The sequence below is a fragment of the Lactuca virosa genome, chromosome 4, assembly GCF_052849685.1.
Source record: "Lactuca virosa cultivar CGN04683 chromosome 4, Lactuca_virosa_CGN04683_v6, whole genome shotgun sequence".
Lineage (NCBI taxonomy): Eukaryota > Viridiplantae > Streptophyta > Magnoliopsida > Asterales > Asteraceae > Lactuca > Lactuca virosa.
The window spans coordinates 182,414,321-182,427,921 of NC_136429.1; the positions used below are offsets into that span (position 1 = coordinate 182,414,321).

At 33.4% G+C, this 13,601-nt stretch overlaps 3 non-coding genes and 1 pseudogene across 3 annotated transcripts; all 4 read right to left on the reverse strand.

Moving 5' to 3' along the window:
- Positions 1–4,868: 4,868 nt before the first annotated feature.
- LOC145110649 (U1 spliceosomal RNA) lies at positions 4,869–5,032 on the reverse strand. The gene has a single exon (XR_013710013.1). It is a non-coding gene; the product is annotated as a U1 spliceosomal RNA (small nuclear RNA).
- Positions 5,033–7,572: 2,540 nt separating this feature from the next.
- Positions 7,573–7,736, reverse strand: LOC145110606 (U1 spliceosomal RNA). Its single transcript, XR_013709972.1, has one exon. It is a non-coding gene; the product is annotated as a U1 spliceosomal RNA (small nuclear RNA).
- Positions 7,737–8,487: 751 nt separating this feature from the next.
- On the reverse strand, positions 8,488–8,683 carry LOC145109991 (U2 spliceosomal RNA). Its single transcript, XR_013709384.1, has one exon. It is a non-coding gene; the product is annotated as a U2 spliceosomal RNA (small nuclear RNA).
- A 323-nt stretch (positions 8,684–9,006) lies between these two features.
- LOC145110042 (U4 spliceosomal RNA) lies at positions 9,007–9,150 on the reverse strand (annotated as a pseudogene).
- Between the last annotated feature and the right edge of the window lie 4,451 nt (positions 9,151–13,601).

Here is a 13,601-nt window from a genome sequence, read left to right on the forward strand (position 1 = left end):
TCATCTATCACTTCATAAATCACCTCATCAGTCAGAGACAATAAGATGGTAGAATGGCCTTCTCATCTTGTTTGGTGAAATCTGATTTGGAAATGTCATCAGGTCTAGCTCCTACCAAAGGTGCCTAGATGCCCTGTGTTTCAGGAGAGTCCTCATCTTGATTCTCCATAAGCTAAAACTGTTCTTACCGGTGAACTTGTCGATCTTGATCATATGTAGAGGTATTTTTCTTGAATTCTGAAAACAATCTTTGATTCTTGATTCAAAAACTGGTAACCAGGTACGAACAAATCCAAATCGACTTCCAAGAATCAAATCAGTCGATAACTTCAAATTGACCTCCAAGAATCAACGAATCCAAAAATCATTTGATTGTAATATAGTTGCCTAGAATAGTCGACACTTCCAATCGAAGATTGTTCAACTTCATATTCAACCAGCTCCACCTTGAATCGCACACTATAAATTGTGATTCATCAAAAGAAGATAAGAAACAAGGAACTAGACAAACGATTCCAAGACGGAATTGATTAAGAGGAAGTCAAAACGATTATACGAGCGGAATCACAAAATCAATCGATTGAAGAATGAAACCCGAAAGTAGATTGAAGAAGAGAAAGATCTGGTAAGACGAAAAAGAATCAATTAGTGTATTGAGAGTAGAAAGAATGGAAATGGCTGTAAAATTTTATTCACATAATGCGTTAATTCTCATATGACGAACCCTGTTATTTATAGTTACACACAACCTGCCAGAAAAGACAAACTAATACGTATTAGTTAGAACCACATATTAAACTAACAATTCATTTTATTAAGGTAGTCCCTTTTTAGTCAATGATTTCTCACATTCCTTGTCTTTTTGATGAATATATAATTTCTTTTTGTAAGTTTCAAATATATTTTGTTCTTTTTGGTTGTTTTGATTAAACTTTTAGATTTCAAATCTACGGTTCGACTATAAATTCTAGAAAAAAACATATAAAGTTGAGCCTACAAGTAACTTCTCTCTAAGCAAATACAAAAGAGACAGACCAATTAAGTACATTTTGGTGTGTTCTTTGTGTGCACCTACGAATGGATATTGTGATTATCGGCCAACGATGACAACATGAAAGATAACATGTTTCTCGTCATGAGTGGAAATCTGGAATTCATGATTATTAATCATGATTGGGAATTGGGGGTAACATACTAAAGAGTGTTTGGATTTGCAATTTGAATGATAAAAGATATTTGGACTTGCAATTTGAAAGTTATTATGCGATGTTTATTAATCCGAATTGGAGAATTGTGATAATAAAATAGTTTAAATAAGAATTTCACGAGATGAACAATGTAACAGTTAACTTAGACATGTTAGATTTAAATGGCTAAAGGTACACATTTTTGTATTTTACGATTTCACCACACAACAAGAAATAAGCCCTTTAGCGATGGAAGCTTTAGCGACGACACTGGCCTTTAGCGGCGACAATAGATAATGCCGTCGCTAAAGGTTATTGTCGCTGTTATAGTTGTCGTCGCTAAAGGGCTTCCACCGGCGATCCTCTTGTGCCACACGCCATTTGATCGTGACCGTAGGCTGCTATAGTGATCCATCGGTTGGGGTTTCATCTGGTGAGAAGTAATAGTGGCGACACCAATTGGGACGACGTGTCGCCGCTATTGATAGCGATCCACGTGAATGTCATCGTGACCATTCAATTGCTTTTAGATCGGACGGCTACTAGGCACCAAAGAATGGCGCATGTTTTTACCTCCAACTTGTCGCCGCTACTGTCTCAGTGTCGCCGCTAAAGGTACCGTCCTTTTGACCACTCCTTCGTCCCAGACGACTCAGTTTCTACGTAACCCTCCTTCTCGCAAAGCTCCAGCGACCAAGGTCCTCTGCTGCGTTTTTCCGACGTACTACACCAACACAAACCACCACTAACATAGATTGCTGGTAGGCTTTCCTTTTCCGGTGTTTTCCGCAAATTTTCGGCGTTTTCCGCCAAATACATTGTTTCTCCAGCGACAATAAACCTCCGGTATGGTGCGTTTTCTCTTCCCTTTTCTCTTTCTTTTGTTTTCTGACCAATATTTAACCCTAATTTCATTTTTTGTGATTTTAAGTAAACTCCGGTGGTGACCACCACCACATCACCACCATTTTCATCATTTTCCGGCGAGTGGTCGAATTTTCCGACGACAGCTTTCCTTTTCCGGCAACAGCAGGTTCTTTTTTTTCTGTTGTTAATGTATATGAAATGTATGTGAAATGTATATAATTTGGTATGTGAAATTTGTATATTTTGGTATGTGAAATCTAGATAAAATGTATGAATATGTATGTAAAATGTATATGCAAATGTGTATGTGTGAATATGTATGAAAAAATGTATATGTATTTGTATATATGAAAAAAATGTATGTGAAAATGTGTGTATAAGTATATTTCTATGTGAAATATATATATATATATATATATATATATATATATATATATATATATATATATATAAATATGAAAAAATGTATGTATATGAAATGTAGGCATTTTTATGTGAAAATGTAGGTATTTATATGTAAAAAAATATGTTTAAGTGCATTTGTATGTGTGTATATTGTATGTTATGATAAAATATGTTATTATTGGATGTATATGTATGTTATGATAGGAAGTTATAATTAAAAAAAATGTTATAAATTACAATGTCTTTTTAAAGTATTATAATAGAAAAATAAAAGCAAAAATAAGTTGATATTAAAAATCAAAATATGAAAAAAAAAAAGATGACATAAATAACAAATATATAATATCATTTAAAGTACAATGCTATAATAAAAAATAAAAATGAAAAATTAAGACGCTAAATCTATTAAGTTATAATTTACTCAAAATAGAAAAATAAAAACAAAATTAAGTTGAGATTAAAAATCAAAATATGGAAAAAAAAAGATGATATAAATAACAAATATATAATATCATTTAAAGTACAATGTTATAAGAAAAAATAAAAATGAAAAATTAAGATGCTAAATATACTAAGTTATAGTTTACTCAAAATAGAAAAATAAAAACAAAAATAAGTTGAGATTAAAAATCAAAATATGAAAAAAAAAAAAGATGATATAAATAACAAAAATATAATATCATTTAATGTACAATGCTATAATAAAAAATAAAAATGAAATATTAAGACGCTAAATCTATTAAGTTATAATTTACTCAAAATAGAAAAATAAAAACAAAATTAAGTTGAGATTAAAAATCAAAATATGGAAAAAAAAGATGATATAAATAACAAATATATAATATCGTTTAAAGTACAATGTTATAAGAAAAAATAAAAATTAAAAATTAAAACGCTAAATCTACTAAGTTGTAATTTATTCAAAATAGAAAAATAAAAACAAAAATAAGTTGAGATTAAAAATCAAAATATGGAAAAAAAATGATATAAATAACAAATATATAATATCGTTGAAAGTACAATGCCATAATAAAAAATCAAAATCAAAATCAAAATTAAGACGCTAAAGTACAATGCTATAATAAAAAAGTAAGTTTTTTTTAGTTTAAGTCTCTTATTTTTAAATCATCAAAAGCCTAGAAATACCCGCCCGAAATTCATTTAAAATTTAATTTCGGGTTGTTGGGTACACAAAGGGGGCATGTGAGAGGCATTAGGCCTAAACCTTCTTTAGCTGCGGGTACAAGTGTTCCATCCCAATGTCAGTCACAGTCACAAGCACCGCAACCAACACACTTACTTGTTAAATTTTTAATGAATTTAGTATCTTTTTTATATTGTTAAGAACTTAATGTATTTGTAGTAATTTTTGGTAGCTCGGTAATTTGTTAAATTGTTAAAGACTTAATTGATTTAGTCGTTTAATAGTTTGTTAAATTGTTAACGATTTAATTCATTTTGTGATTTGATGGTTTGATAGTTTGTTAAATTGTTAATGACTTAATGTGCTTGTGACTTAATTGTAAGATGTTGATGTGAATGCTTTTCTTCAAAACTCGACGTACATCTGTGACGGCCATTGGAGAAATTATCCGCTCGTTTAAAAACCAAGTCAACAACGAGGAAAACAACAATGGGGAAGACGAAGACACATAATAATTCTTGTTTTATGTTATGGATGATGTTTATTTGGGATTTATTAGATAGTTTATGGATGATATATTAGATGTTTATTTGGGATTTATTAGATATATGTAATATGGTATATTTGATGTTTTATGTAGTGTGGTATGTATTTATTTGTGTATTTTTATCCAATCTACATTTTATAATATATATAAACTAATATCATAAAAAATATGTTTTTTTTCAAAAAAAAAAAAAAAAAAACAAAAACAGCGACACCTTTAGGGACGACATGGACCAATTGCGACGACACATAACTCCGAGAAGCTTTGCCGGAAAGTCAATAGAGACGACATCAATAATGACGACTTACGAGTATTAGCTACGAGGTAATAACGACGACCCGTTAGAGACGACATGTCGTCGCTTATACCTTTAGCGACAACAAGTGGCATCAATTACGACGATTTTTGTCGCCGCTAAAGGTTACACTTTTTGTTGTGCCATTCCTAAAAGGCCCGGTCCAGATAGAGTAACCAACATAGCAAGGGAGAGGTGCTACAAGAGAAGGTCTCGTGATTAATATGTAGAGAGAAAATTCATATTAAAAAGAATGGGAAAGGAAAAATGTGACATGGAGTCCCTTGGTCAACACGTTCTTCCATATTTAGACAAAAATCTACACCTTGAACAAATCTTCAATTTTGAAAGCACCGCTTTGTAACATATCGTCTTTAATTTTTATTTTCAGATTTAAGTTATCTAAAAATAATGAAAGAACCAATAAAAAAAGCGCGAACGCAGGCCCCCACTGGCACAAATTATGACATAGGTTCGACCAACTTGGGCCGACCTTAGACATGCACCTCTCTGTAATGTGCAATGGAGATCACCAACCTAGGCCATGGACCTTCTTGATCGCCCATAGACCCTGTCCAGGTAAGTGAGTTTTCCATTCTCCTGCCCTCACCTTTTATGCAACAATCCCGCTTCTGTTTTCTTTCTTCAGCCTCCAATGTGGGATGTTTTCTTTCTTCAGCCTCCAATGTGGGAGCAGGTTCCATTTGTCATTATGCCACGTTTTCTCAAAAACTCAAACAATACCAAAGGGAATTTAACTAAATATCCATTTTTTTCAAACAACTTTTTTTGACAAAGATAATTAATTGTACAATGTGGAAGTTATCCTAAAACCACATCTGTTTCACTTAATTAGGGTAATCCTTGTTTAGATGTTAGTTTCTAACACTCTTTGTTTTTAGTGATTTTTTTGTATATTTCACATATTTTTTCATGTAATCTTTTTTTTTCACTAGGCATTTAGATTTCACTTATAGAGTTAGGCTTGAACTCCTAGAAAAGAAAACATAAAAATTTCCACCAACAAAGTTGTTTATTCTTTCTATGTAAACACAAAAGAAGCGAGTAGTCAAGTAGATTTTGATCCATTTTTTGCGTTGATATAGTTGGGCATTGTGATTATTGGCCCGCAACAACAACATGGAAATGGCAAGTTTTGCACAATTAGTGGAATACTGAATCCATGAATACAAAACAGAATTTGGAATTAGTGATAACAAAAATAAAAGTTATTTCTATATGCAATATGAATTATATGGGATTTAGGGATGCACAATTTTAAAGTTGTATTGTCATGTTTACTAATCGTAATTGGTGAATCTAGATAGTAAATATGGTTTACATAAATTGTGTGTAACACCCGAGTCACGATATGTAGCTCGTTCGGGCTTAAACTGCTTATTTAGCTGAAATTTAGTAACTTAAAAATTAAGGGGACAGGAGACATCAAGCCCGTGGGTTGAACGTCTTTTTAAGGTTTGCTAACTATTTAAAGAACATTAACCCCTAGGGAGTTTTCATTCTCAGCCTCCATCAACCCATGAACGATTCTTATGAAACCCTAGCCTCCCTTTTAGGGTTTGTTAAGCTCCTTCTCTATCCTCTCATCCACTTTTGGTGTGTTTTTGGTGGTTTTAGAGTGAAGTGTACGTTCTTGAAAGATTGGTCATTGAAGATTTACATCTAAAGAGATCAACCCTCATACACCACTTGGACCCTTGAAAGTCATAAAGATCTAAGCTTCATTTTCTTCATTCATAGATCTAGGAATTGGTGGTGTTCTCTTTACTCCGTGCATGAGAAAAAGTGAGTTTTTGGGCATTTAATGAATTAGGGGTTTAGATCTTTATTATTTGGAGCATCTCAATGGATAAAGTTGAAAATTTTATCCATTAAGACACTAGTGGGAACCACATCAGAGATTTTACATCTACAGTCCGACCATAAGTGATAAAAAAAAGTTAAGCCAACAAGCTGTTTCTCTCTATGAAAATACCAAAGAGACAAAATAGTTAAGTGCATTTTGGTGTGTTCTATGTGTGCACCTACGAATGCACATTGTGATTATTGGCCAACGATGGCAAGATAAAAGATGACATGTTTTTCATTAGGATTAGAAATCTTGAATCCATGAATATTAAACATGATTGGGAGTTGGTGGTAACATAATAAAGAGTGTTAGGATGCGAAATTTTTATTGATAAAAATTATTTGGACGTGCATTTTGAAAGTTATTATGCGATGTTCATTAATCGGAATCAGAGAATTGCTGATAATAAAATATAGTTTAAATAAGAGTTTCACGAGATAAATAATGTAATGGTGGACTTAGACATGTTAATTAGATTTAATTGGATAAAGGGACACATTTTAGTATTTTTTACATCCGTTAGTCTTGTTAGTCTTATGGCCTAAATTTTTTATATTTTAGAGGCTCCGAAATATTTTTTCCGAGCGTGTCCCTGATGGTGGAAAAATGTTAATTAGAAACTCGTATCCATGTGTTGACTAATTGTCATTTACAGTTTCTTATCTTGGAACGTTTTTTTTTTCAATTTTGTAGGTATTGTTATCGTATTTATGCATCCTAGTTTTTAATCCGTTTCGTTGGTTGGTTCTACACTTGTTTTATGTGACCAAGTGTTTGATATTATTTTAGACGTCGGATAAGCCGACACTTATGAGCCACATTTGTCTCTATACAGAAAGCTTTGGGAAATCACATATTTCTTTTACGGTTACAAACAACCCAAAGTGTAGTGGATTTCAGTTGTTGAAGTGTTACCTTGTATTTTACGATTTCCCCATTCTTACAAAGCCCGGTCCAGATAGATCAGTAACCAACGTAGCCAGGGAGAGGTGTTACAAGAGGAGCTCTCATGATTAAGATGTAGAGAGAAAGTTCATATTGAAAAGACGAGAAAGGAAAAATGTGACACGGAGTCACTTGGTCAACACGTTCTTCCTTATTTAGAAAAAAAAAATCTACACCTTTAACAAATCGTCAATTTTGAAAGCACTGCTTTGTAACATATCCTCTTTAAATTTTATTTTCAGATTTAAGTTATCTGAAAATAATAAAAGAACCAATAAAATAAAAAAAGTAGATGTTAAAACTAGGATATTGGTAGGGGCCGCGCGAACGCAGGCCCCCACTGGCACAAATTATGACATAGGTTCGACCAACTTGGGCCGACCTTAGACAGGCACCTCTCCGTAATGTGCAATGGAGATCACCAACCTAGGCCATGGACCTTCTTGATCGCCCATAGACCCTGTCCAGGTAAGTGAGTTTTCCATTCTCCTGCCCTCACCTTTTATGCAACAATCCAGCTTCTGTTTTCTTTCTTCAGCCTCCAATGTGGGATCAGGTTCACATCACATGAGACATATTATAGTGTTCCATTAGTTCCCCTATCCTCTGGGCAAATTAAAGCGCACAGCCAATTAAGTGGCAGTTATATAATTGCATTATTTCAAGTGTGTCTGGGCCTGTTAGATCAATACGGTCTCTCCCTCTCAAAAGAATTGTAATCTTTGATTGTGGTAAATGGGAGAAGTCCATTCCAAAAATGAAGATTAAGACAAAGTTGATGCATGCTTCTGAATTACAATGTTTTCTTAATTTGGATAAAAAAAAACTTGTCATAATTAAATTCCACATAATATGCTTATTTGTTCTGTAGTATTACCGATGTCAATTTATAGATGAAGTGTAACCATTTTGTAACAGGAACAGTGCGATCAGGAAACGTTGAGAAAACTGATCACCATCTTATTACTAATTGAGCAGGATCTGTTATACTATATATGCCTTCCGAACACAGGAAAAGCTTGCTTCCTATCTCATGAAAACGACTTAATTAAAGGCCAATATATAAGTTTTAAACTTACATTGGAGCTACGGGTGTGCCAAGCCAAGGCTAAACACTTCCGACCTCTTCTTTGGAATGTTGGATCCTGGTTCGAATAAATTGATAGCATTATTAGCCATAACAAGGTAACAAGTAAAGTCTATTAAAGTAGTTTTGGACTAGGATTGGAGGGGTGCGCCACGCCCAGGCTGTAGTGCAACGCTAAGGCGACACTCGAGAGACCCAGCAGCAAGCTACTGTGATGGACTCTCCCCCATAAAAAATAAGATTAATATCGAGTAGGCCGATGGCCTACATATCAGATATTAAACTGATAAGAACAGATACTACACTTGATCTTAGCCAAAAGGCCGAGAAAGGTATGCTTTTCGTTTTCTTGGGGCTTGCTTTCTATATCCACTGCCATCTTGTATGTAATCTTCTCTCACCCGATGTGGGAGGGAACCTTCACTTCTGTGTTGACTGATTTAGTCTCCTGTATAATTCCCAAATATTAATTGGTCATAAATACTATTACTATCCATATTTAAATACAAAAAAAATCACCATACAAACAAATATTATTGTCATAATTACTAACGACTTTTTTTTAATTACATGAAAATATTACTCTTTGGCCATCTAATCTAATTAAGAGGATTAGGATATAAAAGCTTTTGACAAACTAAGAATTTTTAGGGCTTCCCAGTCAAAGGAAACCCTTCCAGAAATTCTCGATGGCCAAGGGAGACCCAAGGCCAAAGAGGGGGTTTGGAAATAGTTTTCAACCAGCAATTGACGCGCCTCGGTTAATACCTCATTAGCTGCGTCATTGCCCCAAGCGCAAAGATGCTTGTAATGCTCGTCCACCTCACCTTTTATTCCTCCCTCTCTTTCAACACCTTCTACTTTCCTACCGATGTGGGACTAACAAAACTCTTTAATTTCTCCCTCTACACAAACGCATCATCATATACCTACCTCATCAAAGTGTAACTCCTTTATTTTCAGTTTAAGTTTATAATTGAATCACATGCAATAAATATATTATTCTTTAATGACAAGTTGTTATTTTTCGTTTGTTTTTTATTGCCGGTGGGTAACTAATTCAGAATTAATTGACAACTTTATTTATTTATTTATGCTTCACAACGTTCTTGTTTTGTGAACAGCTTTTTACTATTTTTTATATATATCTCTATTGACTTTGATTTTAAGGGAGACGACCACACAGGCTCTCCTTTTTTCTAGTTATGTCGCGCGGACCATTCATTTTTAGCCTCTGGAGTGTTCTTTCTTCAGATGCCCTCCATTGTGACACCAAGATCCAATACCAGCACACTCTCACATTCGAGATGTAAACCCAGCTTGAGCTAAGTAACAAAAAACCATATGTTGCCCAGCCACCCCAATCATTTAAAGGAGTCCCTGCAATGGGAGCCCATCCATTGAGAAGCGGAGTCCTATATTGTTGGTGTTGGGATTAGAACCCACGCATCATCCCTCGCTCGTTTGTATTATGCGATTTACCTCTCATGTGATGGTCGTGGGTCATGTGTTGTGGGGGAACTATGGAATATAAGACTTGGACACTGTAATATCTCATTTCGGGTGTCAAATATAGAGAAAATTCTTTTGTTTGTTGTGTCTGCTTCGCTTTTGTGGGAACTATGGAATTTAAGAAACATCATTATCATCTATCATTCGAAAGGCTGTGTGGAGAACTGGAGACTCTTTTTCAAAACAGTATTGTGAAAGCGTTTTATTGGATTTCGGTAAGGAGTAGAAAAATTAATTTGGATAGGTGTACTTGGTTAAACTCATCTAGCTTGAATATGTAATTTGTTGAAATGACATGTTTTTCCTCGCTAGCATGTGCCTAACATGGGCTCATTTTTTCTTAATATATGTCGTTTAGAAAAGAAATATACATACCAGTATCATCCCTCCTCAAAGTTATTATGATTTACGTCTTTATATAATTTTATGGAAAGAAGTGTAGAGAAGCATCCCTGGTGATAAAAGCTATAATAAATACATAAGTATGCTAGCGGATGGAGGAGGTGGGAGATAGACAAACTATACTTCTAGTGACAAATTATCAATAGAAAATGCCAATTAATCTTAAGGTGCTTGTTGTGTTCATGAAACATGTCATTATAGGAAATATGGGTAACACATCTATTGTGACACCCGATCACATTTGGTGAAGAAATGGAATACCCATATCTTATACAAGCAAACGGTGACACACGATTTCTTAGTAGTAAATGTAACATTATGATATTCATAATTCAGTAATGAGGATTATTTCATGCCAAATGAGGAGATAAAAGATGTAATATCCAGAAAATTATGATTTTAGGTATGTTTGTATTTGGAGTTCATGATTAATAACATATTCCTTAAAATGGATTTAAAAAACGTTTGTGTGTAATGCACTTTTAAGTAGTCCTTTACATACCACTATATGGAAAACCTGGTAGTTGTAATAAGATACATAAAAATATATTTCCAATGACATTAAGTAATAATGTTGGAGGACGAATAATCATAAAAGATAAGACATGATGTCTAAATGACAAAGAGATAAAAAAGTATGATGCTTAAATAGGATAATAGATGTATAAGGATAAGATGATGGAATGGTATTGGGCGTGGACTTTATGGAAAGTTTGTTGCATATTATGCTTGGAATCATGCATGAAACCGATATAATGAGTTTTTTAAAACAGAGATATTGAAAATAGTATACTTAAATGGGAATTAAAGTGTGATGTTATGCATTATATAATGAGTGAACGGATTCAAAGTCATGGAATTAGTCTACGGAATGATAAAAATATTGCAATAAGTAAATGGTGAATTTTCGATCGTTTGAATAAGCAATAAACCAAGGTACACTACCTTATAACCATTAGATGAAAGTGCAATGCTTGGAAGGAACTTGATTAAGGTAGAAATTTAAGGAAAATGTATGTCATGATATACTGTGGTCATACATAAGAAATGTTATGCAATAAGTGTTAAGACAAATGAGACTTATGTACAAGTAGTACTCTAGTAATAAAACAAGTCATAACTATTATGTGGAGCGTGATGTGTAATGCGACATGGAAATTAAGTTACAAGGTGAGCACCCAATATGAGTTAAGTTGTGAGGTACAAGACCGTTGGAATATATCAAATGTTAAGCATCTTAAACTTAACGATAAATGTTTCCAATGACATAAAGTAATAATGTTGGAGGATGAATAATCATAAAATCTACGACATGATGTCAAAATGACAAAGAGATAAAAAGTATGATGCTTAAACAGGATAATAGACGTCACTACTCCAAAAATACCCTTTAATGACACGCATTGCATGTCGTAAAAGCCACAGATGACACACAAATGCATACTAAGGAGGACCCTTTCATAAAGGAAGACGACGCGTTTTTGCGCGTTGTAAACTTACGACGCGCGTTTACAACACGCATTCCGTGTCAAGGAAGGCTCTGTCATAAAGGTAGACAACACACATCTGCGTGTAGTAACCTTATGACACACATTTGCGTATCATAATTTTAAATGTTTAAAAAAATATTATATATAGATTTACTAATTTTCAAATTAAATTAGCATTTAATGTCTCATAATACAAAATAAAATATTATATACAAGAAATACAATCCATTGAAAAAAATTTAATGGCATACAAATAATCATTCCAATAGTCGATACAATGTAATACATCAAATGTGAAGGAGTGAAAGTCATCAACAAATAGTAGTAGTACCAGAAGAACTTGTCGACCACTTTGACAACATCTGAGCTACTTTGCTTGACTTGCTTACCACCTTCACAACAAATAGTAATAATATTCCAAATCTTCTATTGTTGATGAAGGTTCTGGATTTTAGATGTTGTATTCATAGAGCCTTCCACAAGAAGTGCAGATAATGGCCCTGATTTGGGGTCTGAAGATATTCTTAGATTCTATATCTATTTGTAAAGCATGCAAGACTGTAGTTTCTTCTTTGACAAATATAAACCGAGTAAACGGAATCGGTCAGCAGAGGATTGTGATGGTTGAGGGAATTTTAGATATTGGTCTCTAAAGGGGCTAACTAGGTGTATTTAGGATTGTGTTTGGAAGTGTTGGTACTGTTGTATCAGTTGATCGTAGGACCCACCCAATACGCTCACAGGTCGTGATCCCGTTGGAAGCATTCTGCTGTTCCTAGGATGAAAAAATAGTGTCTTATTCATTTAGATTGTGCTGAAAAGTTTATAGAACTACGGGATTGGAACTCGTGATTTCGTTCCATGGCATGTTTGGATTCCGAATGGACAAAATTCAATTGTTCCATTTTTTATGGATTTTACCACAAAACACAAGCAAAAGCTCTATTAATAAATTAAGATTGTAAGGCAGTAAACACTACCTCAGAACCATGAAAATTGAGATCGTGAGTGTTTGCAGGAAAGTATAAGAGACCACCACCGTTTATGAGAGCATGTTGTTGTTGTTGATGTGATGAATATGCACCTCCGAAGCTGAATCCACCTTATATTCATAGTTGGGAATCATAGATAATAAAATATTACTTGTTGGCTAGTTTATAAAATTAAAATTTGCTTTATTAAATAGTTAATAAATTAAGCTTGTACAGGAAAATGTTGTTGGGATTGCATCATGGACACCACCTTGTCACGAAGTTGTTCCTTCTTGTGCATATTAACATGAAAATATGCATTACCACCAAGCAATTATTTTTTTTTGTAAATAAAAAATGAATTGTTCTGGTATCAATTATGATTTGTCTGGTATGATGGAATGGAATGAACAAAAACAATGAAATGAGCAAGGTAATGGAACACGGTCATTACATTCCATTATTATGTTTGGTTGGCTTGAAGGAATGGAATGAGTCATTCAAACATTTTGCTTTTTAGTACATCTGGAAAAGTAAATGACATTAAATTGATAAATCAGTACAATAACAGTATTTTATAAAATTGAACTTTGATCAAGTATCGAGATATCGATAACAAATCACAAAAGTAAAATTTTAAATTAGATTAAATACCCTGAAATCTCAAAATAGAATTACATTAAAATAATATATTTAGTTATTGTTTGAAACCGACTAAAACTAATTTAATTAGAGTTTTATCAATTTTACGAAAAATGGTGTTATTGAATATTTAATAAATTAAAGTAATTAATAGTTATAAATATATCATTCCATTCCATAAAGGAATGGAATAAAGCACCTCTCATCCCCATGGAATAAAATTAAGCCCAGGAGAAA